Raw genomic sequence first — 25390 nt, 5'->3', positions numbered from 1 at the left:
ACAACAGTCTCCTGAAAGTAAAAAGGCAAAAATTATGAGAAATTCTGACAAATTGTAGATTAGTTTGTGCTAATTTATCCTTTAGTTACGGCAACACCTCAAAGCCTACCCTGTGCTTCAACTCTTTGCATTGAGCACAGTGCAGACATTGGCTGTGGTAGTCTTTGCTCCTTGGAGCTCACCAGCAAGAAAAGAGCTAAAGTGTAGGCAGGGAAAAGACAGAGCAAAAATTGGAGGACACGTCTGTACAATGGCTTGTGAGCACAAATCCCACTCAGCCAGTAAGAAATGAATCACTGTGAAGAGATTCTGACCCTGCTACCCATTATGCTCAACAGACAAACTCAATGAAATAATTTATCTAGTTATTTACGTGGCTTCCATTAGAGCAATGGCTGAGCATTCACAAACCAAGATGGGTTTTTCCTCACGGTGCTCCTGAGAAGGAACACATGCTACTAATGCTACATCACAGACAAGGAATAGAGATACTAAAAAGACAGAATGCTTTTTCCAGAGAAACTAGTATCTGATCTGACAAAATTCTATATAATGCCAGAGAGCTTCTGTAGGTTAAGGTGCTACACTCAGGGACAGGCCATCAGGCTTTAGCCGTAGGCAGACTTCTTACCACCCTGGTAATTATTTTTGGCTTCTATACAGTATGAATCAGGAAAAGTGAAAGAGAAAAAGGGAAAGGAAGGGTAAAAAGGGAAAATAGGAAAAAAACATTATAAAGGAAAGTCATGATAAATGTAGCACCATCTGAAAAAAAACAAACTGCAGAAACAGAGGAACCAGTCATGCAGTTCACTGAGAGGACTGAAGCAATTGTTTCCTTCAAGAAACCTCATTCATCACATTTCCATAACCTAGAAAAGGCTCTCACAGTCCCCTCTTTCAACATATTAAGACTAACATGCATACAGACTCTTCACATTTCCTTCCTTCTCCTATCAGTCTTTTCCTCATGGAAGAAATCATAGGAAAGGCATGAAGGTGTGAACATTTCTGCAGCTGTTCTGCCAGGGCTGAATCCTGAAGGTGGGACACCCAAAGGCACCCAGGGGTGACAGAGTACCCACCAAAAGGACTCAGTCTTCACTGTCAGATAACTCCTGCTTCTTTAAAATGGTAACAGTGGAAATGCTCCTTCAGTGATATCCCAGGAGGCAGATCAGAGCCCAGCACACGAGCTTGTGAGTAAACAAGATCCATCTGTTAGCTCAAACCTCCAGGACTGGCAGGTAGTCTTTCCTATACAGAAAGCCACTGGACAGCACAAACTCTAAGTTTCATCAGCAGAAGAATTCTGGTCTGCACACTGCCTCTCTAAACATAATAGCTCCCCTTTGGCTAGAGAAGAGAGGATTCCCTGAATGAACCCTTTGATCTGCAAGACACTGAGCCTTCTTCTGAAATTTCTTCTCAGACATTTGAATTCCCTGCCGGGTTACAGCATGAAACCTTTCTCATCTCTCCACTAAAGCAGCAGATAGACAGATGGGATAGTCTTCATCTTTCAGGACTCTTGAAGTTCATTTCCCATCAGTTTTAACAGGAATGCTCAGAGCTCCTGTTAAGTTAAAGAGAACCAAATCTATAGACTGTGCTCAGTCAAAGCCAGGAGAATCCCAAGCCTGGTAGTCCCTCCACAGGCTGTCATCAATTAAAAAGAAGCAACATAATATAAATAACAGTATAATGGCCAAACTTCCCCCTCCACACACATTGCCAAATCATGTTTGAAAACTCTTTGAGCATTGCTTTTTATAGCCCAGTAAGTTGGAAGTGGAGCTGTACCAGAACCACCACTGGGTCTAAATGTCTTCTCTTTATTAATGGGTTTTATTCTCTCTTCATCACCAGTCAAAGGCAACAAGGTGTTATTGCCCTTTTGCAAGCCATAAAAAAATCTAACACAGCAGATGGATTACACACCTCACCCAAGGTCCCTTGGGACACCCACATTTGCACAGAGAACTGATCCCAAAATGCCACATACCCAGTGCCCTGCCCTTCCCTCCAGCCCAGCCTAATTCTCTGAATTTAGTGATGATTCAAAAGTCTATTTAAAGCCTACAGCTATGGGTGTGTGCAAGAAATTAAGGCTGAGCCAAAAAGTTTGACTGGAGCAGCTCTGGTTGAGATTCTTGCTAAGAGTGAAAATTTACACAGAGCTGGGAGGATTTAACCTGACACGGAAAAAAGGAGGCATGTGTCAACCGGGTTATGATGTGAACTCCTAAGAAGACACAACAGCAATGCCAGTATCCCCTTCCCTTACTCCAGTGGTAGGCACACAGCCTAACACAGCTTTTCCAAGCCTGCTGCTGGCTCGCATAGCGAGTGCTGCTATGAAAGAGGAAAAAAGCAGATACAGAGGAAGAGCTACTAATACCTCTTGCAGCTTCCCAGGGTAAATGGTGTGGCCAGGCATAGTTACACACTGAAATGAAGCAGCCAGGAGAGCTGACAAGGTTCATGGACACACAGCCATGGTTTACTACTCAAACCATTCTAAGCTCTTTAGGTAAGCTTTGTTATTACAGATGGTATTGCATGCCCTAGATCAGATGTCCAGAATGGGTTTGCTCTCTGTAATCCTTCAGAGGCTGCTTATAAATCAGAGAATGCTTCACCTCTTGACACATGGCACTAATAGATGATAATGTAAATGGTGCAATGTTTTAACCTTAACAGGCATTTGCTTAGGTTATTTTAGACAAAAATGAGGTCAGGAACTGTGGTCACGAGCCTTAATCTCAAAGAGCCTGTCTGGAATCATCTGGAGCCCTCTGGCTTGTGCAGCGAGCAAAAGGCTGAGGGTGCAAAGGGGGAGTGGGCTCTGCTGTCCCAGTCGTGCACAGCTGCACCCCACAGTGCCCCCTGCACCTCCCAAGACCCTCCCAAGACACTTTGCCTGTAGTAAACAGCAACTGCAGTAAAATAATTGCTGTGGCAATAATTTTGAAGGCATCAACCCCTAAACAGAGAGAGTAAACAAAATCTGCTTCTGTATTAGCTCTTCCACTTTTCTCAGGCATCTGAGGGAAGTCCTTTATAAACCATGAGATAAGAGCAGACTCACTGTTCAGACTGCATGTCTGCCTGGTTCCTTAGATACCACTGAAAGCCCAAAGGCACAGCTTGGCATCTCATCCCCATCTTATAAACTCTTCCAGAAAGTTACAGCTGATTTTGACACAAAGATGATGAGAAATGGGGAGCTGTTTGTGCCTTTCTGGAGAACATGCCAAACCCTGCATTAACACCCCCAACCCTGTTAAAAACAAAATAAAGCAAAAAAACCCCGCAACAACCAAACCAGCAAAAAACAATCCTTCTGTTTGCTACTGATTAGGCAGCCGAATTAAAACTGATGAAGTGATTGGATAGGATCCAAAGCTGTTTATCTGCACATAAATCACAGACATGCTTTACTCAGCCAGTATGGATTTACTGAGCTAGAGGAAAGACCTCGTACTCAGAATGCTGATTATTACAGCAATTAAAATATCAGTGAAGCAAACATTTTGGGTAGAAAGCTGTTAGGGGCTACTGGAGAAATCATTCCATTAAATATGAATTCAGTCAGGCTTCAAATTTTTAAAAAAGGAGTTTTAATAGAGGGTTTCTTTTTTCTGATTAAGTATATGTTGCTAGAAAAATCAAATTCAAACAGAGGAAAGATACAAAATAGCTAGCTGGACATGCCAAAGGAGATTCGAAAGGAAGGCTGATACATATTTTATGATCACAAGGGAATAAAAAAAATAAATTGAGAGATGTTCTGTCAAACCAGACACAGTGTTAATAGCTAAAGTATATGGCAGTAAGAACTGCTGTTCCCACAGCTATTAATGTAAAACTGAAAATTTGGAGCAAGCTGCAGCAAAGGAAAATAAATCACACTTTTTAAAAAAATTTGAAAATATATAAAAAATAAATCCCTACCCCCATCACTCACTCTCTGCATCCCAACCCCTTGACACCAAGACTGTCATTTCAGCAAGCTACAGCTTCCAGGCAAGTGAGACAAGTGACAATTTCTTCCTATTAATCATTGCTAATTTATTTATGCAATTTTTCTACTTATGAGAATCATGGGCCTGGAGATTATTTCCTCTTTCCCCTTTGAGTCCTGAGAAACTATTTAACATGGGAAGTAGTTAAGGGGGGTAAAGAGGGGAGAGTGTCATGTAGCCAAGTTACGCATCCCAGCTGGAATTTGGGATGATGTCTTGCAGCTCTGGCTCCTTCAGCCAAGTTTCGTGCAGGAAGCACAAACGCGCCAAGGGCGCAGCGAAATCCACTGGAGCCAATAAATAGCACTTGAGTCCATTAACACACTCCTGCTATGGATCCCTTCACGAAACCTCAGCCACCTTGCAACCAGTTTGCTCATGAGGTAGCCAAGAACTTGCTCAGGGGAAAGGTTCAGGAGCCAAGGGATCCTCTGGTGAATCCTCACAGATGCAGAGTGTGTGTGCATGTGGGATGTGTGTCCAGAGCCCTTCAAACACTGCTGATATATAAGGCTTTTATGGAATAGTGGCCATGGAAGGTCATGGTGTCACTAGTGAGGTAAAGGGCAAATTTCTGTCAGGAACTTCACAAGGCTCAGGAAGACAACTCACTTCTTGCCCAGAGGGTCCCCTCCAAGCCTGGGCTGGGACTGGAGGTACCACAGAGGAGCAGGCATCCCCATCAGTTAATGCAGTTTTTGCCCATCCACAAAAACCTGTTTCAGCTAGGAAAAAGGCCTAGGAAAACATTTCTAAAATTTGTCGATTAAAATTTTGTAATGCATGCATTACAAGTCTGATTGTTATTTCAAAGCTATCAGTAGCAAGAATAATTTCACCTACCATAGAAATACCTCCATGATAACTTTCTGGAATAAGAGATAACTTTGCTGGAAAGTAGCTGACAAATTACTTGACAAATTTGTCAACTACTTTGGAGCCATCAAGATAAAAGGCTTTATATGTTGTATGATTTTTTTATGTATATATATAAAACACTTTTATTAGACTGTTGATAAAAGCCTGAGCTACAAAGGAACTTTTCCCCCAGCTGAGAAAAGGCAAGCTGCTAGACAAATCAGTTCAATCTCTGCCTTTCAAACAATATAAAGCAGTATAACTTTCAGGAGTAACACCTCATCTGTTTTTTTCTCCAGACTGCCTATCAGGAATCAAGCATTAAGTAAACATTTGAAAAGTGTCCCTCTGAGAGCAAAGGTTTAGATTTGAGTCACAGGATCCATTGAAAAGAAAAATTGCTTCTGTGCATTGGGACAGTGCCTTCCCTTCTGAAAAGTTTCTAAAAAGAGCAAATGGAGATAATCTTTTTACAAGGTACTACCCATATGGAAATTCATTATTCTTTCCCTTTTAAAAAAGTAAAGATAGTTCAGAAAATGAGAATGAAATCACTATTTTAAAACAATTAAAAATAGGCAGAAGATTTTTATAACAACTATAGCCAGTAAAGGCATGGGTAAAGTGCTTTATCGTGGTCTAAAGTGAAGCTCCAATTGATGAGAACATGAGATAAACAAAAGATGTAAAGGCATAATAGAGACCTAAATCACTAAGAGTATTTAATCCAGAAGTGGGGGTATATATACCCAGCGATTGTTGACTAAATATTTTAAGGATCTATTCTTCTCCCAGCACAAAACACTCGCTAGAGTGGCTTCAGCACTGCAGCTCCCTGAAGGCTGCATTACTGCTCGTTAGCCCGGTGCAATCACCACTGTGGATGCCGAGTTGAAAGGAATCATTGTTCCTGCTGCACAAAAGCTAAACTGAGCCTCCAGAGAAGGTGAATGATTTGCAAAGGATTTTACGGCAAACCAGTGGCACAGCTGGGGGAAGGGGAAAACCCCAATTTACCAGCTGGTGCTTCCCAGACACTATTCCTCATTGCTTGCAAGAACACCCTGAAGTTAGACATTATTTTCATTCCTGCCTTTTCCATACACAGCCATGACTATTAACTTAAGACTGTCACCAAAATCATGTACATATGCATGGAAGGTCACAGAGGCAGGGCCCAGGATGGCGCTCAAAGACAGTACTTAGGTCTTGGTTCTACTTTCAAGAGCTGTGAAAGTTAAACTCTTTCCTTCAGTGGATTTAAATTGGAGATGAAAGTTTGATCCTAAAAGGCCTAAACTAGACCTACAGCTGCTTGGAAATAGTCTTCTGTCATAGCCAACATTAGTCCTGAAATCAGTCTGATTTCACAGCATTAAGTATAGCAGGCACCTGAGGGCAGAGCATAATCCCACACCAGAGCACACTGGATACACAGGCAAGGCAGGGTAAATCATGGAGCCAGACAGAGTGTCCTGGATGGTCACACCAAGCTGCACACTTTTCTTTAACACTGATTAATTTAGGTGATTAGATGAGTCAAAAATTCAGAGGAAGCTGTTGTTCATTACTTTTTTTTCCCCCTTTGGCTACTCCAAGAGACCTTTTCAGGGACAGGTGATCTTTTTAACGTATAGTTATTGTTCTCATTAGCACTAAATCCATGAATATGAATATGAAAAGAATTCAAGGAGAGACAGGAAATTACTGCAAACATCTTTAGTTAAAGAAAATTCGTATTCTTCCTCCAAAGAGTACAGCTGCATCATTCTGGTGCAGAATGTACCACTCTGGGCAAGGAAGATCAAAGAAGTAAAAGCCACTGAGCCAAATTCACCTTTCGCATTGTTTCTTAGCCAGACCCAGGATACTGAGAGCAGCTCTGCCCAGGAAATCTCCAACACCACTCTTTTCTGATTAAAGCTTGATCTGTTGACATTGACACATCCAGTCTTTTGGTTTTGCCAGGTCTTTCAAAGAAGAGATGTGAGGGGACCAAGCCTGTGCTGCTGGTCCTGTTGGCTGCTTGGCTTCCCACCAGCTCACGCTGCAGGACACAGGTGAAACAGCCAACAGGGCCAGGGCTTTTACAGTCCAGTGCTCCCCAGCCTGCACAGCCATGCCACAAACCAAAGTACTGGGAGTCCAAACAAATTTTAAGATCAAACTCACAGGGCTTTTGGCATCCCTGATATGCAGTCAAACAGTTCTCAATAAAATGACATTCCTCTTCCCCTGGACTTCCCAGGGTACAGGAGAGACTTGCTTGAGCAAGCCTCTGGAGCATAAGGAGCACATGACTATCCCTTTTTTCTCCAGGCACTGTGGCACTCGGTCCCTCTGGATGTGTAGTTTTTGTCCAGCAGCAGAGTTAGGCCATGTGATCGCATTCTCCCTTGCGAGATGACCAAGCCTATGCTCAGTACAGCAACCTGCAAAAGAACAGTGTCTCTGGGATTTCTGGGGCTTTCTGAACACGTCTCTGCAGACTGTTGCCTGCTAATGGCACTACTTGATTGATTGATTCCTGCAGCCTCCTTCACATCTCCTCTCTTTCAGAGGACTCCCAGCCTGGGAGCTGTCTGCAGGACTGAAACTGACGCTTCCCCTGGAAAAACATTTTCTGGACCCATATGTCTTTGCCAGACACACCAAAGGGAAATGAATCAACATGATTGGACCAGATCAGTTCTGGAAAACTCTGTGTTGGTCTATCATTCTACAAAATCAGAGAAAAATATTTTATATTTCTGATAGAATAAAAAATTTATTTTCAATAAGGAATTTAAAAATGCCTTTCTATTTTCCAAACTTAAACTACAATCTTTCCAAAGTGGAAACTCTTCCTAGTTTCAGACAGCATAAAATGAGCACAAACTATAAATAGTACCTTCTTGTAGTGCTCCTGTGGAAAATCTGTTGGGTTTTTGTGGGATATAATCTAGGACCAAACGAATAAATTTCCACTCGGCATTCCCCTGCTTATACTACATCACATCTATCTGTCCGAGTAAGTGAGAAGTAGTAGGTTAATGTGTAACAATGAACTCTGGCAAAACATACCAACCCTGTTTTGGATTTGAAGTAGTATATAACCATGGCCTGCAGCAGTGACCCACCTTTTTAGTTAACTGTGATTTCCTCACCCATTATGCAGCAGGTAAAAAGTTGCATCAATTCCCTCCTGCAGCAGGCACATGTTTCTTTTAAAACCAAATGATTAGACGAACATACATGCTTTACAGACAGCCTGAAAGATAAGGTTCCCAACAAAGTCAAGAGAGAAAGTCCCACTGAGTCTAATGACAGCAGAGTTAAGTCATTGAGCCACTGCAAAATGCTGCCTCTAATGTCTGTCATTCTTTGCCTTTTCCAGAATCCCAAATAGGCTGTGGCAGCCTCAGGAACAGTGGCCAAGTCTTCCAGCTCCCAGATTTGTGCTTTAACTACTTGACATATCCTCTCATCACTGGAGCAGGAGACAGAATGATCAGAGACCAAAACCCCTCACACTGAGCCATCTGAAAATATCATGTTTCAGCCCAACAGAGACATGTGTCATTCCATCACTAACTCACCAGCCCAGAGGACAAGTCCAAGACAAAGGTCCCGGCAGCAGTCCAAGGTCAGAGTCCCAGAAGGTAAACCCGTCAAGAATGGGTGATGTAAACGCTCCCTCTCAGAGACAGTCCCACTGCAGTCTTCTCTGAATCCCTTGGATTCTGCAAACTTCCTTCTCTGGCATGCCTCTTTGGACTTCTTCCTTCTAATTTGCACATAAGCTTGTTTGTGGATGATTTATCTATTTAAAAAAAAAAAGGCAAATTTTTCCTTCATTAAAAAAAGTGCGTCTGCATTTGGCTGACATGAATAATGGTGTTACAAAGGCCTCTTTGAGGAAGGATCTCTCTACTTCACGTCCTTCCTCTTTGCTGAGTTATGTGACAAAGATCCTGGGAAAATAGCTCATAAACTTTGTGGTAAGCACCATCTCCTCTTCTCTCTTTTCCCTCCTCACAAACATTTTTGAAACAATTTAAATTATCCCGTTCTGGGTCTGAGCATTGAGTCTGATAGGTTTCCATTTCTAAAGGGCCTACTTTTCTTCCATCACCGACCAGGACACAGAATCCCTATTCAGTGTAAACGTGACTCAGTTTAATTTTTCCAAAGACCATTCATTTTTACTTTCTGCTATAGACAAGTGAGTAAATATTACTTGGTAGGCTAGAATTTCATGAAACCCAACTAAAATGAGGGCTCCGGATCACTAGATGCAGCATAAACATATGGTGAAAACTTTGTAATCATCCCCAAAACTACAGAGGCATCCTGTGAGGCAGCCAGGAAAGGAACTGAAGTCAATTTTCTGAGTCCCTGTGTAAAGCGTTAAACATAAGCTATCTTTCCTCCATATCTCTGTTCTCAGAAAACACAAATTTTCTCAGTTTCTGCCTAGCTAGCAAATATCAAAAGCAGTTTTCTGCCTCTAGTATCAACTCAGTTACAACAATTTTAATTGCAATTGGTTTCCTAAGTCATCGTCTCCTCTCACAGTAATTTTTGCTGAAAATTTACCTCCTGTCATTGCATGGGCTCCATTCTAATCAAGCCACACTTTTCTCTCCACACTTCTGGTATTGCATTTAAAAATCAAAGTGCCAAATCCCTCTGTGAACTACTCAGATGTGGCACTTATACATGCCTATCAAATTCAGAGAGTTCAAACTTTGACCCTAAATAAGATGATATATGAAAACATCGCAGTACTCCTTTGGCTAGAGGAAAAAAGAGATTACTTATAAAGCCTTTAGTTAATTCTTTGTGTCTGTATTACAAAACAAGCAATTATAAATCTCTTTAGATTTTTCTAAACAGTACAAGTAAACCTATCAAAATGAGATGCACATGCCAGCATCTCATAAATGCTTTTCCAAGTAGAAATGTTAAGCACAGTTGCAGCCCCACTTCAGGTCAGTAATAATTACAAGTGCTAAGAACAGAGCAAAGACCAGATTCAGAGCAGAACCCATCCTTTTTCACCTATAAAGAAAATAAATTTCAAAGAAAACCCAAGAAAGAGTGAAAGAAACTTCAGAAAAGTAATGAAATCCCAAGCCTGCCACTATATGCAGAGCTAATGATGGCTCTGTTAGTGAGCTGAACAGGAATTGCACAAAGGATGGAGAATCTGCCAGACATCGACAAGCCCAGATAAAATGAAGAGTTATGAACACTTATAAAGAAAGACTTGTTTCCCCCAGTGATGAACTACTCTGTTCAACTGCAGGCCCAAAGCAGACACAGAACTAGTCTATGGCATCCAACTAAAAAAATGTGACGGACACCTGCTTAAAGGAGGGAAGATATTTTAAGTAAGTCCTTAATTTAACCACACAGGAAAGGCTTCCCTCATCCCACAAAGCACTGCCCATTTCACATAGGGATAAAGATGGGGTCTGCTAGGAGAAGACCACCCAGCATTTGCACCCTAAGGAGCAACTCAATGTCACAGCATAAAAGACTAAAGCTGGAACCAGTTACGTAGCTGGATGCAGTACATGCTACACAGTAGTTGATAAACACTTGTCACGTGCTATATAGGTACAAAAATATTTTGGCCAAACACTGTGGCAGTATTATCTCTCCTATGGCCCTGGAACACTACCAGTATAACTTTCCTAGGTTATTGTTCAACTGCTTCAATTGCTTCAACGCCTCATATGAGAGGTGAATTAAATCTGTGACTATCCCTAGGCACAAAGATTGAGTTACTGCACCAAAATCTCTTGTGCTGACTCCTGATAACTTGCATTTACTTTCCTCAGCTTTTTCAGCTTCTTTCTTTGACATTTACTGCCAGTGCAACTGCTGCCATTGTTTCCACAGAACATCACAAACACTTTGTTATTAATTTTCACCCAAGAGCAGAGAAGATCTGAGAGAAACTGGAATGGCAAGTTCTGCAAGCAACATACAAATTTTTGATTGCAACAGAAACCTAGAAGCAAAAACTTGAAATCTCACAACTGGAGTGAGAGTTTGCAGCTAAAGTGACTTATACATCCAGTAAGGGATGCTGCAGAACCAAGAGACAGGACAGATTGCAAAAATGGACTCACTTGCACTGCAGAGGAAATGTCCACAGCAGTACAGATGATTTCCTGCAAGTGTTTCTGTGTTTGCACTGGGGAAAGAAACGTCACTAGCAACCAGGTTTCCATCTGGAACTTTCTGGTAGCTGGAAACTGCTAATTTCCCACTTCTCCAATGAAAATCTCAAAGCTCAAAGATTTCTATAAAGCATTGTTTTTACAGGAATAAATTTATCTTTCAGCAAGCTCTCTAACACAAACATCCATAGTAGCATGTAACAACCAGTGCTAGTATTAAGGCTGACCTATTTTCCTTGCTAAAAGCAATACTACTCTATTTCTCTTCAGGACACCTCCCATTTCCATTTCAGATAATTACAGAATAAAATCTACTGTCTTTTCCACTTCCATTGCTGTTGACAGAGACCAATGCCTAAAGACTTATTTTCCAGTGTACAGTCAGATCTTTAGCAAGCTCTGCCCATCAGATTATCCCATTAATTTTCCAAATGACATGAGATCACAGTTTTACATTTATTTCCTGATGATTATCAAGGTCCTGGAAAAATTGCTTTAAATTTTGAGCAGCTCAAATCCTTATGAGAATTCTGTTTCTTAAACACAGTAATCATCAGCTGTTTTGGACAATGAAGCCACTTCCATGCACTGGATGTTAATCTTTCATTTTCAGACATTGCAAAACTCATCGGTTGGCAATGATGAACTGTTAGCTGGGATCCCTATGCAACCTCATCAATTTGTGCCTATCAATATATTTAAAATAAAGCAAGAACTATCAACTGAATATCTGTGCTACAAAAAGATAAACAGTTTTGGTAATCACTTGTCTTTATTGTATCAGAATCACTAATATAAATATCATTATCATGTCTTGCACTGTTCACCAATTCCAGTAAATTTGAACTGGAAATACATTTAGCTCACTTTTACTCAGATGTGAGGTTCTGGCAGTATGCATTTGTAGTCTCTATTTCATAAAGCCTTCCTGGCAACACAGAGACAAGGCAGTTTTCAGACATGCTCTTAAAATGTGCTGTAAGCAGGCAGGAGCCCAGGAGCCCATTTGGAGCAGCAAGCCCTGCAGGTCGAGAATTAAGATCACCCACTGTGTAACAACAGCCATGGGGTCAGCTCTGCTTCAAGGAAAAGCAGGAGTGGAATACAAGAGTAGGATTTCCAGCAGGTACCTCTGAGGTGTCCACTGTCCTCAAAATAGTGAAGAGTGAAGCACCCAAACCACCCACAACCCCATGAAGAGTCACCCCCAGGCTTTCTATAACACAGTTCTGACCAGGCACAAAAGTCATGAGGCTGTAAATCTCCATCACCTGTACAACCCCAGCACACTTCAGTTTTTGTTTCATATTATGAAGATACAAAATATCCAATTTCTTTCTTCAGTGTTAGAGAAACAAGAAGGATTTTACAATGCTACCCTAGTGCCTTTATTCAAACACGGATTATTAATGCAACTAATGGTCATGATGGACAAGGCTGACAAAACACCACTGGACTCTAATGTTGAACCCACTGCATCAGGCAGGAAAGACTGAGTGTCACACTTGCTGATTTCGGAAAACAAAGTATTTCTACCTAGTGTGTCATAACTAGCTCATTAAGCAAATGGTTTCCCTTTCTGCCGGCCCCTAACCATCTAAAAGTTTAGCCTCATTTCCAATTTGAATTTGCCCTTTATTAAATTGAATTCACTGTTCTTTGTGTTACTACTTGTGTTATGTATCATTTCCTTTTCCTGGCATTAAATGACCCTTAAGATGATCATCCTGCCATTAAGCATTTCTCTAGATGAAACTGGCTAAATTCATTCCTGCTTCTGTATCTCCTTTAATGGTGCAGTGTTCCTTTGGAGTCTGCTTTCTGACATTAAGAGCATGATCTTGGTGCAGGATGCTACCGATGTGATCTTAGCAACAGCATAATGACACATTTGTAAATTCTCTTATCTCAACTAAGCTGTTCTTCAACCTTCACTAAAATGAGCGGTGTTTTGATAACTTCCATCAACAAATACTTCTTTTCCTGACTGCTTTCATTTTGCATCACTCATCTCAGGATAGATTTGCTGATTCAGACCAGACACTTCCCTGGTGGCACCACAAACAGCTATACATGGAATTAAAAACCTGTTGGGTCTCAGTACTGCCCAAGCCTTTGGCAGAGAGAGCTGGCAGTTAGGTTCACAGTGATGTGAGAGGCATTGGCTCATGCTGTCAAATAGGAATGAAGTTAAGAACTCTTATGTTTTCCTAAATCTTGAGCTGTGGGGTACAGGATTTATTGTGGGATTAGGCATCCAACACTAGTAAGGTTATTGTAGTTGTGAGTTTCAACTGAGCTGCCTGTCCCTTCATTTACACATTTTTTTAACTCAGCTGTTTTTTATATGCATTTTACCTTCTCACTGTTCAAGAGCAATTTAACACAGTCATTTCCTCACTTGTGATTCTTTCCCGTGTGTCCTTCTCTGGACCTGGACGAAACCCCATTTTGGAAAGACATTTCTGAGCTACTTTAATAGGCTAAGCCTCCCATATTTCAAATCCGCATCAATGGACAGAAGTAATAAAACTTGTCTGTTCAGTTCAAGCACAGATATCCCTCCCAGATGCCTTCTGCATGTGTGCACATGCAGTCACACAATCACACCTGCTTCTTCACCTGTAGGATCAAACCTCTTGAAATTCCTCCATGGTTAACTCGCAAATAACTTATAACCCAACCAGAGACCCACCTAGAAGACGACTAACAGTACCTACATTCTGCCTGCCAAAGCTGTTCACTTCTAAGGCTTTTCTTTTTTTTTAAACAAATATGGATATGGACATATTTTTTATATATATATATATATGTACACACACACACACACATACACACACACACATATATATGAGAGTGTGTGTGTGTGTGTGTATGTGTGTATGTTTGCATATTTATGTATGTGTGTATGTACCTGTCTGCATATTTATGTATGTAAGTATAAATATATATGTATAGTTGCACAGACACTTATTTGTAATTTTGGCCTCATATGCCCCCAAAGAACAAAACACTTGAAAACTATTCTTCCAGTAGGGCTATGGCAGCATGACAAAAATCTCTCTGCTCTTAATTAGTCAAAGGCTCTTAAACTCAGGGAGTTATAAACTACCAGAAGCAGAAATCTATTGAATGTAAGTAATGTGCTTTAGATAAGCAGCAGGGAATAAAGTACAAGATGGCTCAGTGTTAACTTGTCTTGACAAAGTTTTACTTTCCCTGGGTCAGCAGCAGAGCTTTTAGTGTTCTTTCTTTACTTTTAATGAAACTTTACCACAGAATCTCCCCTGTACCATGACCTGGAATTCAGAAAAACAATGCAACAGCCTATATATTTTTCTGATTATATTTTCCAGAGCCAATTTCACACAGACTGTTTATAAGTCACTCACCAGAAAGCAGAAAAGAAGAAAAGAGTGTTTTCCATCTCTTTACTGAAAAGCAAAAAGCCTCAAACCAAACAAAATTGTACACAGCTGTGTGACACCAGCAGTGACTTTTATGATACCATATGCCCCACTGAATGGTGTTTCACTCAGCTGATGTAGCCTTACTGAAAGGTTAATAAAGAAGCATGATCTTCGGCTAATAAAGGCTGAGTCCATTACAAAGGAGATAGATTTCAATTTGCAAGGAGAAAGAGGGGAGGAAAAGAGACAGGCAGGAGAAATCTCTGCTGAGGGCACTGTTGGCACACCATGACTTGCAATGCAGGGACCAGGGGCCTTTTATGGGGCCTCACTGTGACAGCACATGGGCACACAGAGCCAGGACCTGCTCCAAAGCCCCCTGCAAGGTTCTTTCCCCAGAGCCACACGGGAAACACAGCGCTTGTTTTCCAGCTTAAGCATAAGAGAAACCAACATCTCAGTTCTCATCTGCTTCTGTATTTGACACTATTTATCACTCTGATGGGCTACATTACAATTAAAAAGATATGGGGGGTTGCCAGCCTGAGGGGCTTTTTTCGTCTAGCATGCAAAAGAAAGTCTGAGATGCAAACCACTTTAGAGGCACACACATGGAATTGTGAGATGCATCGTCCCTGAGAGATGGGGCTGGGCCACCCACAGGCACCAAACAGCCTTCAGAGGAAAGACAGATCCTCACTGCCCTTTCTACCACTGCTGAGAAAGTGGGAAACCAAGGTGATTTTTACTGAAGCAAGCCTTCCTTTCAAATATGCATTTCTGCAGAGCCTGGGAGGCTTCTTCCAGCCTCCCAAGAAAGCATTTCCAGCACCCCCTGTCCCAAGACCCTCTGTTTCCCCCACACACACTCAAATCCCATCAAGGTAAACAAGTGATAAGACTTCAGGATTAGGTCTACTGACCTCAGAAGGAATTTTGCTCAAACAAGCACTAAGCCTGGAAGGATTTTGTCCTTACTGAGAGGCTTCTAAAGGTTTCCCACATAAGAGTTTCAGGAAAATGACTTGTGGAATTTACATCCCGCTTTGCTCCCTCAGACATTTTGGCAGCTTATCCTGGAGGACACCGGAGCTGGCACTCAGACAAGACGTCAGCTCACAGCCTAACAAATTATTGATCCTCTCCTCACTTTGAAGCAAGGCAACAACAAACTCCTAAATGCACTGCATCCTTCAATATCTCCCTCCAGAGAAATACCCATCTGTAACACTGGCAGTAAGGGAGTGTTTCCATCCCAGGCCATCTCAGGTGGACAGAGCTCTGTGCTTATGTATTTTGTTCTCAATGCCCAGGTGAGATTTCTGCACAGAACTTTCAAATCCACACTGAGACACAGCAAGACATATACACAAGTGTTTGAGTGCACATATATGAAGTAGATTGAATTTGGAGTGCAGAAGGGGTCCAACAGAAAATGAGGTTAAGAGTTTGTTTTCCCCAGTATCACATTATTAAGAGATAAACAGAATTTTCCATGCGTCATACACTTAATGAGCTCCAGATTGAGGACACAAAAAGATCTTGACATTGACTTGAAGAAACAAAATGTTCAAAATGATCTTGACAGCTTGAGGCACTTCATCATAAAAGGCACATCACCACATGAGTTTTTTGCAATTCCTGTTACTTTTCTGCAACTAATAGCAACGTTCCCCATACTTTCTTGTTTTCCTCCAGCTCTCTTCACAGCCCACTCACTAGGGATGTAGGTTCTCCCTTGTCCCACTGCTCTGCTAGGGCTGTGCCTTCTGCTGCTGCTGGTATCCCAACTCTGCAGCCCCCAAATGCCAAAACCAGCACGCAGCCACCAAAAAGTGCTGGTGACTCAGCACTAGACCCCTGTCATGAGCGGACTGAAGAGTAACATCTACTTCTACCTCTCTGGGTGTAGTTGTGGGAGCAGCTTTCCCTTGTGTGAAGGGCTAGAAATGAGGCTATTTGATGGAATCCATCATGGAATGCCTTGTTGGGATATACAGGAGAGGCCAGGAACCAAACCCAATAGCTGCAGCTTGCAGTTGTTCGATACATCTCGTATGCAATGCCTTCCACTGCCTTGCACCAGCTCACATTAGGACTAGAAGGGGTCCCTTGGGCAAATTCTGCATTCTCACAACTTAGAATACAGATAAATTCAGCAGCTCATCTATTCTGCCTTGAAATGTTTCCCCTGCACCTGAAATCAATATGGTCTTCATGCAAATTTTTACTACATGTGCTGCATGGATTCTAAACATTCATTCAGTCGACGCACCTAAATAGCTCAGAAAATGATATCATAAGTTAGTAAGTCAATGATCTACAATTTTATGTCTTCCCTAACCACATATTTATAAACAACATTATCAACATTGTTAAGGCTACAGTGTGAAACTCCTATATAATTCCTAAATGTATTTTTTTGCAAATACTACTTTTATCAGAAACATTAAACAGCAATTTTTTTTGCTCCAGGCACTCTTTTCTGATTAAGATTGATACAACAGGGATTTCAAATGTGCAAAATATTCTGTACCACAAATACTTTTTATTGTCCTTGTGAATTGCAGTATGTCCCAATTTCAAGAGTCTGCTTTGCTTTAGATAACGTTGCCAAGTTACTAAAAAAACCATCAGCAGTGGACTGTTTGCATCCCAGGGTCATAATAATGTATCCTGGTGATACTGAAACATCAAGATGTAAACAATAAAGAGACAGAAGGATGTTGACCCAAGTGGCCAAGTCTTAAAAAAACTGCATGTCTAAATAAAGCAGGATTTTGACTACGGGATAGTACTGGTATAGGTACCTGCAGAACTAGGTGCCAATTCTAGCATTTCTCAGATGACTTTGCAAACTGAGTTCATATGTTGGGCTCACAGCAGAATAGAGACCTCAACACATGCAGATTCCTGTGCACTAAAGAGGCTGGAACAAGCACTCCTAGCCCCAAGGCAGAGAAATAAGAGAACATTTGTTTTCAATATTTAAATCAACTAATGCTGCAGGATATCTCATCATTAATACAAACACACATAACAACAGGCAGAGGATAGCACTGAGACAGACACCTATCCTGCTACATGGTTTTGCAGCCTTAATATACCCTGGATAGAAATCAAATATGAGCCACCATTAGCTGCAGCAACATTTTTCAGGAGATGGACTGATAGCAAGACAAGGCAGATCGTGAATCTTTTATTGGGCTAATATATAAGCTGTAACACATGAGCCTTCAGGCCAAAGAAGTCTTCAGGGGGCTGGCAGCAGAAAGAACATTTCTGGCCTGAAAGCATCTCAATGTTTTGAGCCAACACAAAGTCTCCACCTCTGCCCATTTTATCTCAAGCAGCTGAAAATATTTTCTGCAGCCTGTTTGTGACAGCGACAATGACGACCTGCACAAACCCAGCAGGCCCAGCAGAAAAGTCCTTACTGCTTAAGTGCTCTGTTTGGTCTCTGTCCACCCAGGCTATTTATAGAGCAATCACGGGGACACTGACAGCCCAATCATGGCGACAGGCAAGTTTTGCAAGAAGTACAGTCACAAAATTAACAATTCTCTGTGAAAACACACAAATTCTTTCCCCTGTGAGGAGTAGTTGGGTGTCGCTGGAAGTGACCATTGCAAATGTCTTGCAATTACAGTGCAACTTAAGGGAGGAAAAATACTGTTGTCAAGGTGTTTCTCAGAGATGAAGGGATGAGGCCAGGAGTGACTTCCATGTCTTTTGATAAGGTTTCCATACAAACATAAGGGCCACTTAGCAGAGACTTGAACAAGGTGTTTCCAAACTAAAAGACTGAGGGGGTGTTGGTTGAGTTAAAATGCTGGGCTCTGAAATTTGGCACTGCAATAATTCAGATCCTGCACAGACAATCATAGGAGCCAAAAAGAAAAAAAACTTTATTGTTGTTCACATAATATCACAAAATTTGTGAAGCACAGAGAGTTTAAGCAATCTGGCCACCAGGATCAGAAACTTGTGATCTCTTGCGTCTGAAAAACACCTTTTGCAGCAGAAAATGGGGTGGATTTTTCAAGTCTCTAGGAAGCACATGAGTACTGAAATAGGGTTTCCAGCAGCAGTAAGGCTGAAGTGATCAGAAAACCTTTGAAACTTTTTTCCTTGAGCCAAAACAATTTGTGGTACCTTATCAGTTCTGCTAAAACTGTGTCTGAAAGACAAAAAAGGGAAGAAAACTGGGAAAAATTGTGAAAAGGGGAAAATCAGACATGGAAAAGCTTTGAAAAGCATAAAACATTCTGAAATAAGGTTTTGGTTCTGCATGATCTGTATTATGCATGTAAAGATAAACATTTCTTAAAACAAAGCATTTCTGTGAACCCCATACAAAGCTTCCTCCCTCCCTCACCATTTCCAGTTTTGAAATTGTCTGTGTTTGATCCTATTCAGAATAAGTGCAAACATTAAAATCCTACATAAAACATAGCTTTTGTCCATACTATAACTTACAACTGAAACTCCATTCTTCTTTGTGAGGACAATGTACCTGAGCAGTTCACCAATGTTCTGTGACTCTTTATTGGGCATCTAAATATTTTTTTAAAAATATAAACTCATCTGGAGAGGAAGGCATGAAGCCAGATAGCACTAAGCATACACCAGACTGCATTTTCAGACAAGCCAGTTAGAAGCATAAGGCTATGAATAATCTGATCCCAACTATCCCAACAAACAGGAAAAATAATGAAAGCAAAGGGGAGAGGGAAAGAATTCAAAGAAGCAGTGTATGTAAGATAACAACAGTGCCGGAGCATCACTGTAGTGTAGCCAGGCTGTGGCAGGCGATAACATTCACTCCCCAGAGAAACCTTTAGGTTTATGACAAATCAAGGATGATGCTCAACAGCCATTTGATGAGCTCTGCAACAGCTGCTGAGGTCTGCATGCCACTGCAACACAGCTGGAAATGCATGGTACCACAGCATTAACTGGATAATGACTCAGGGCTTGCCAAGCACTGAGTGTCAGTAACGTTTTCTGATGAGTTATTCGTGTCCATAATCAACTGTGAAACTCTTTAGTAAAGATGTTCTCTGAAAAGGAGGATTTATCTGCAAAGCAAGCCAATGTTGTTAATAAAGTTGTCTGGCCTCAAAGCCTCAACAAACCAGACTCAAAACCATGTTGCAGGCTTAGGGCAATTAAATGTTTTTCTAGTGATGGAAATTTAAGGAATATTTAAAAGACAGAAAACATGGTAAATGAATGAATTGGTGGAGCTTTGTATATGAAATGGAAGATGTGTTGGGGGAGCGGAAGAACTACAATGCACCCATGACAGTAGGATCAAGGATGAAATATTTTACATCATTGGAGGGCCATTTTTGACTTGGAAAAAAATCCTAATGGTGCAATCACTTACATCTTGATTGTAAGACATCATGTGCTCTGATAAAGGCTGGCACCAGCTTTCCCAGTGAGCAGAATCCAAGGAACAAATTGTGGCACAGGCAGTTCCAGTTCCCTCAGTCTTGCCAGAGAAAAGCTGTATCCACTTCACTGCAAGAAACGTTAAGCATCAGGCTGTGTGCAGCCACCCTACAGGGAAAACAAGGGGCAGAACCAAGCTTGTTGCTTCCCTTCACTCCATCATGGGGAAATGAGCCAGTGCAGGAGGCAATATTGTGGACAACACAGTGGGGGATTAGACTCTACTCCCTGTACATAGGGACAGGTCAGGCCAACCCAGCTCTTCCAGTTTGGCTCTTTTTCTGTGCATAGCATAAGAAAATCCCTGGCACAGCTCTCAGCCATAGTCTCCTTACATTGAGTGATGGCTCTGGCCAGTTACAGAGCATCTCTCAGCTGGTGGGGGAGCAGTGCTGCAGTTGTCATCACCATTCCTGGAACCGGAATCAGCAGCAGCTGCCGCGTTCTTGGGGAGCCCATGAATCACTGCCCACAAAGAGGCGACAAGGGAGGGTATGGCAGGTGAGGATGAGCTGCAGAAGGAAGGCAGGGGTATGTTCCCGTCTTTGCCGAAATACGTGAAAAATCAGCCTCAGTCCAGACTTAAGACATTCACACATTGCCACACCGACCAGTCTTTTCCCATCCCTCAAGGTCAAAGGCATCTGCCTTAAAGAATGTAAATTAAATAACAATCATTGCCTTCTCCTTTATTATACTAATGCCTAGAGCATGGAAAGGGGGGCAGAGGGAACCTAGCAGAATCTTACTCTGATTTACATCAAATGCCATTTGTACTTTTCACTGGCTGCCTGAGGGAGAGGAAAACCACAGAATGAATATGGGGGGTCTTTATCATCACCAAGAGAAGGGAAGCACAAGAAAAAAGCAGATGGGAGAAGATGAAAAGAGGAAAAGGAAGTATTTCAGAGAATTGAGTTTACAGCTGTTGTTTCTTCAGCATTTTACAGGTTCAGACTGAGCACAAACGCTGAGGAAGGAGAGGAAGTTTCTACAGCCAGCAGCAGAGGCTGTGGTACTTTTCCAGGGCTTTCTACTACTCGGAAGCTGAGTCCTAGGAACTGTTCCATAATAGACTTCCAGAGATGACAGTGATGAGAGCACCAGTTTTGCAAACATTAGAGGAAAAGGACTCATTTTAATGGCTCTCAGCATGTTTAACATGGCCAGTCTTGTACTGAGGGAAGGGACAGAGCCCACACAGCCCACAAAGATGAAGACAGAGCATCTGCTACAGATGCCTGTTCATGTGGCTGTATCAGTGAGTGACTGAAGGAGCCTGTTGGTGCAGAAGGCTCCCCAACAGGAGCTGCAATGCTGAGAAAAGCTGTTTTCCCCATATTTTCCCTGGACAACCTGGCAATGACTACACAGAGCACAAACCCCTCTTACTCTCCTCACATGACAGGTGTGTCATGCTGAGCCCTCACAGAGACCATGGCAATCAAGCAGAACAAAACAACATCCAGCCTGGTTGGACTGTCTCCTCAAGCAGCCTCAGTGGTAATCAGGCCTTTTATTCCCTTGTGCATGATGACCTATCAGGAGAAACCATCATTGTCAATGCTCAATTTTATCCCAAATCTTGCAGTGGCTGGTCATTTCTTTAAAGCACTGGTTTCTATAGTTACACAAAAATGAGTGCTGCGTCTGGTTCCTAGGGAAATGAGACCAAACGTGCAGTATGACTTTCTCTTCTTCCTACTAACTTTCTCTTCTTCCTACTTTCTCTTCTTCCTACTAAGAGCCCATGGACCAGCTTTTATCCAGAGCAGAGAAGAGTGGAGGCTTCCAGGACATGTATGTTCTCACAAATTTCATGAACACAAGTTCTGGACAGGATATACCTCCAGGAAAGGCTGAAATGTGAACTGAGACTGAGGAAGACACAGCTCTGCCTGGCTACAGAAGCAAAACAAAGAAACAAAATTCAGCCACATTAATTTCAGAGAAATTACTTTTCCCAAACATAAGGTTTAGAAACCATTTGTTTCTAAGGATCATTGAATTAATAATCATGAAAACCAATGGTTTTCCCAAAAGTTATTTTATTTCCCATCATTAATTCAGCCTCTTTGAGTTGCTAAAGATATGTGCACATGAATGGCAAACTGACTGTGTCCTACAAGTGCCACATCAAGATGAAGCTATTGAAAGGCACTGCAGTACCCTTTGTTCCCTCACTAAATCTGCCCTGGGGATAAGTCCAACCCATACCCATGGGATTTAGCCAAAACCCACTTCAGACCACAGCAGAGATAAAGCTGGCATTTCTGCTATTGCCTTAACTAGGGTGGTTTATGATGCCAGTATTTCAGGCTTCCTGAGCAGGTCTATCATTCAGCTTTCATTTACATTGTCACTGATGGAGGGGGCACCCACAGAGAATTACAGCTCTGAAAATATCTCCATGCAGACAGGGCCAAAGAGGCCTCCTCCTCATGGTGATTTACTTCACTGCAGCAATGAAAATTCCTGTCTGGAACCAAGTGTCTGACTGCAAACTTACCACAGCTCCAGGGCTAGCAGAGTCAAAAGGTCCCATTATTTATTTGTTGCTCTTCCAAGATCACTTTCCCATGAACTAGATGGATTTTCAAATGTCTTCTATTGCACAGAAGATTGTGATTAATCTAAGTCTTGGTTCAATTTGGGACTAGCAGTGTCTTCTCCAAAAAACTCTGTCTTAAATTCACTCCTTGGATTCTCAAAAGTTTTAAAATTGAACAATTAGTTTTAAAATAGAATATATAAGGTCTGCTTTTGCTAAGCAAGTCTAATGACTGCAGAAAATAAATTGCTCTAATTCTTAATGTAATTCTTTGCCCAGCAGAGGAAGAATTCCACATTCAGGATCGTCAGCTGCGCTCTTTTTCCCCTCCCTGTGTTAAGACTTGGAGAGGTCTGTTCTGCTCCCAGTCCTGCTACCCACCCTGTGTGCTGTTGTATGTAAAACTCAAATTTCATGTGTGTTTTCTCAGCTAATAAAAGTGCTTCTCTGTCTCTGAAGTATGGTGTTATTTAATTTTTATGTAATATAATAGAGCATGATTTTATACGATCTCTCATAACTTTCTCTTCTTCATAAAGCTGCAGTTCCTGGAGCCATGTTGTTACACAAAATTCTCATTACACCAAAATGTAAAAAAAAAAAAAGGAAAAAAAAGAAGGAAAAAAAAAGCTCCTAGTGCTCAGGGTAAGAGAGAGGAGATTGCAAAAGTGAAAATACCGTAGGTGCAAAAACCAGAGGAGCCCTAGCAAATCATGTTACAGCAGTTTAAGACACCACCATCCCCAGATGGCTGCCTCAACCGTTTGCTAGAGGTTTCCATTGCTTGAGGCAATGGGCAGAGCAGAACATGTGTCTGCACTTAAGCACAACAGCTCAGAGCCAGAGATCTCAGTGCACAACCATCAGCCTCAGGTTTGAGCTAAAAGGGAGGTTTTGCACAGAGCTGGAGGCAGCCCAGGCGTATCAGCCCTTCTGCCTATTGTGCTGTGGAACAGGGGCCCTGACAGGGCTGGGCAGACAGTGGAGCCACATCTCTGGCTCTCTGGCCCCAGGTTCATGCACCCTCATTTAGCACCCCAGCATTTCACACAAGCTTTTTTGGAAGCAGCAATGCTCATGCTGCCATAGGATTCAGGTCAGGTTGACTTCCCTGCTCAGTCACCCCATAACCCCAGCTCTTCAATGTCCTCTGTATCCCACCCTGCCCTTGCAACATCCCTCCTCCCAATCTCCTGACATCCCCTCATGACAGCCTCTGTCCCACAGCCCCAGCCAGAACATGGTTTTCTCACCAGACAGCCTGGCATGCAGAGCTGAACGCTGCCCAAGCTCACAGCCCAGCCCAGTCAGCCACCATGGCACTAAGGTGACTGCTTCTCCATGGAGGCATTGATTTGGCTCCCTGTCCTCCACCCAAGTACAGCACTTTCATTTGCCAGTCACAGCAATGCTTCTTGTCCCTTTCCAGGGGAGTATCTGTGCCCCAGGTACCATCGACAGCAGTGGTCCAGTGATCCGATTGCTCTGCAAAAGGAGCTTGGGGATGCAGATGTTAGCCACACATAACCTGGCCATGGTTTAAACTCTTGACCTTGGGAGTTTACTCGCCCCAAATACAACACTAATTCTGAGATTGCCTTTCCACCCCAAACACTCATCAAAACATTAATAAAGCATGAGGTCTTATATGCTAAGATGGGCACATTCCCACTGGGAAAACAGCCATCCCAGAAGTCTCAAGCCTGGCAGGAAACTGGCTTTCCAAGAGCCTGGAGTTATGTGGGACAAGCTAAATGATGCTACTCAGCAACTGTTTCCCAGAGAAATACAGCAAGGGCCATGACAAGGCCAACAAAGACTAAAAATATCCCAGAGTTTAGCCCAGGCTCTACATATTGTTCCATTTAACGTGCCATAATTAAGGCTTTCTGTCCACATAGAGAGATGTATGAAGCGCAACACCACCGTCACACAACCGGGAACAGTGATGCTTAGGAGACTCAAAGACAAGGAGATAGTGCTGCTGTTCAGCACAAAAAACACCAGAGTCTCAGGGATAACAGCAAATCGAGGGGAATGCCTCAGAAGGAAAAGATCTCACAGGGTAATGGGAATCTGAAGTAAAAATTCAACAGTTTAGGTGGATCCCAGCAATTTGGTGAGGGTAGCAGCCTTCAACATTTAAATTTCTCTGAGTAGTGTCTACAAATTGTACTTATCTGAGACTGCAAAGCATCTGTTTAAAGCAGGCTCTAATTTGAGACATTTTTCCCTTTGATAATATGACGGCATCAAATTCCAAAGTGCTAAAAACCAGACAAAAATCAAGAGCTGAGATGCCACAAGATGTGACATTTTTCATATAACAGCAAGCCAGTCTGACACTCTCATGGATCCCAGCATGCTGTTATTATGTGAAGCTCTACTGCCATTGATAATAGTTAAAGGATGGCAGTTATGTTTCAGAAGCCAAAAATAATTTAAAAACCTTGAAGTGCCTTTAAACAAACGTTACTGAAACCTCTCCTTGTGGTCCTTGAATTCCCATCGGGTAGACACTATACCCTTCATGTAACCTCTGATTAATGAAACTTGGCAAAGGGTAGCAAAGCCATGCCAAAGGCAGCACAAAATCCCAAGTTTCTTCAAATCCTAGGGGTGAAAATGCACAGACAACAACAGCACCCCCCAATCATTTCCTGACTTCACTTAGCCAGAAGTTTGAGATAAGAGTGCTCAAATAGGCAGTGCTTTTCCCTCCTGTGTTCCTGACAATGGCTCCACATTCAAAGCAATCACAGCCATCTCCTGTGTACAATTACAGCCTTTTACAGTCTCACCTTGTCTAACTCCCCACCACGGACCACAGGTCTAGTCAGACACTACGTGCATTTGCAGTAAGTTTTCATGCAGTTGCTTGGATCTCTGCCTCCTGTTGGAACTCTGCTG

At 42.1% G+C, this 25390-nt stretch overlaps 1 protein-coding gene across 8 annotated transcripts in view; it reads right to left on the bottom strand.

Moving 5' to 3' along the window:
- Nucleotides 1-25390, bottom strand: part of SEMA5B (semaphorin 5B) — a 267620-nt gene that overhangs the window by 184583 nt on the left and 57647 nt on the right. For 5 of the 8 annotated variants that reach the window (XM_038143564.1, XM_038143565.1, XM_038143559.1 and 2 more), the window contains exon 2: nt 8465-8688. The exons of 1 other annotated variant lie outside the window; for it this stretch is intronic. The gene's annotated coding sequence lies outside the window, so the exon portion shown is untranslated. Of the gene's footprint in view, nt 1-8464; nt 8689-19861; nt 19999-25390 lie in introns of all 8 variants that reach the window. 2 more of the 8 variants (XM_038143560.1, XM_038143561.1) reach the window with 1 other exon arrangement.

This window comes from Motacilla alba, chromosome 7, assembly GCF_015832195.1.
Source record: "Motacilla alba alba isolate MOTALB_02 chromosome 7, Motacilla_alba_V1.0_pri, whole genome shotgun sequence".
NCBI lineage: Eukaryota > Metazoa > Chordata > Aves > Passeriformes > Motacillidae > Motacilla > Motacilla alba.
This window is presented reverse-complemented; position numbering and strand designations above follow the sequence as displayed.